Below are 1,955 nucleotides of genomic sequence, written 5' to 3'. Positions count from 1 at the left end.
TTTCCCTGACATGATGAAACATTCTCCTAATGTCCTCCTCAGTCTCCTTAGTCTCTCTGAAGAATATCCACAACCAGTGTGTGTAATAAACTTCATCAAAAGGTTTCTCCCCTGGGATTCTAAGGACTCTCTTAGTGAAACCATCCATCTCCTTCTCATTAGCTTCCCTCTTAAGGTTCTTAGGAATCTTCTCCTTTCTTTTCCTTAACCTTCTTCCTTCAGCTGCCTCATCAACTTTCATAGGCTCTGGTGTAGTGTCTGAAGGGTTGGTTGTAGGTTCTGGTGGGTTTGCTAAAGGATTAGGGGGCGGCCTGAGTGCGTTGATTCGGTCACTATCAATAGATGGTAATCACACTCGGTAGGGGAGAGGTGCCCATCGATCAATGGGAGGTGAGGGGGGTCGATCGATATCAGTCTCTCTCTATCGGTCGAATGCTGGCTCTTGCCGTCGATCGATTTTGACGTAGAAAGGGGAGGGTTGGTTTTTTTGTGAATTCCTCATGAGTCATGATCCGAACTGCACTACACTCCGCAGTTGATTTTGCAGATGACGTAGATCGATGGTTAGAGTAATCTTTCGATCGATCTTCATCATGGTCTGTCGAGCGATGTGCATCCATTGAAATCGGCCAACACCAAAGTGATCCGCCGAAACTCATGGAGCTTTCAACTTCGAAGTCTTCTTCTCCAAGCTTCTCATGCTTCACCACTTGCCAGAAATCATTCATCTATGATGGCATTTATGTGGTGTTTTGCTTTCTCAACTCCTGCATCTCTAGCCAAGGCTTCTTGCCTCTTTACAGTGTCTCCAGTTTGAACCACTTGCATTTCAAGCTTCCTCACCTGTGTCCCTAAGGTCTCAATTCTCGTGTTCAGACTGTTGTAGGCGGAATCTATCGCCCCATTGAAGTCCACAGTGAGTTGTTGTTGTCCTTCCAGAACTCTGTCAAGCATTATTTCAATCTTGCTTTCATGAGTCTGTGGTGGTGGATTCTGGTAAAATGAGTTTCCATAGCCTCTGCTGTTGTTGCTGAAAGATTTCTGGAACTGTGAACTCTAGTTACTCCTCTGGCCATTGCCATAGAAGTTTCTGTTTCCAGCCTAGTTTCCAAACTTCTGAAATCCAGTACCTCCAATGTTGTTCACATCTTCTTCTCCTTCCATGTCTACAGCTACTTCTCCTTCAGCTGAGCAGACCTGCTTCCTAAGAAACTCATGAACTACATCTAACTATGCTTTAACTTCGTCCATCTGCTCTTTCTCTAGGGATGCAACAGACTTCTTTCTCTCAAAGTCAGTGTTCTTGGTGCTGCTGCTGTTTGCTAGATTTTCTATCAGTCTCAAAGCTTCCACCGGATTCCTGGTGTTGAAGTTTCCCTCGCTAGCTGTATCAAGAGCCATCTGATACCTCAAGGCGATACCTCTGATGAAAGTTCTCAGTAGTTGCACTTCGTTGAATCCGTGGTGTGGACAATCCCGCTGGAAGAACTTGAATCTGATCCACGCATCTTTGAAAGACTCTCCAGTCTCCTGCGCGAATGTAGCAATTTTGCTCCTCAAGTCTTCAGCGCGTGCCTCATCGAAGAAGTTTCGCAAGAAAGCATTCTTGATGTCTGCCCAGGATGTTAGAGATCCTGTGGGTAGCTGCTTAAGCCAGTGCATCGCTTCTCCAGTCAGAGAATACATGAAGAGCTTGCACAATAGGTAGTCCTCGGGGACTCCATCCATACGAATAGAAGCGATAAGATCCTCGAACCTCTCTAGATGGTTCATAGGATGCTCGTGCAGTAACCCAGAGTAGGGTAGATGCGACACGAGTGTGTAGTACTGAGGCTTCAGCTTAAAATTCTGCTTCTGAATCTCTGGAAGTCGAATAGCTGATCTGTTGGCGTAGTACTCATCTGGACGATTGTAGTAAGCCAGTGCCCTCTTCTACAGGTTGAGCAGCTCCTGTA

This window comes from Brassica oleracea, chromosome C1 (assembly GCF_000695525.1).
Source record: "Brassica oleracea var. oleracea cultivar TO1000 chromosome C1, BOL, whole genome shotgun sequence".
Taxonomy (NCBI): Eukaryota; Viridiplantae; Streptophyta; class Magnoliopsida; order Brassicales; family Brassicaceae; genus Brassica; species Brassica oleracea.
Note: the sequence above shows the minus strand (reverse complement) of the source record.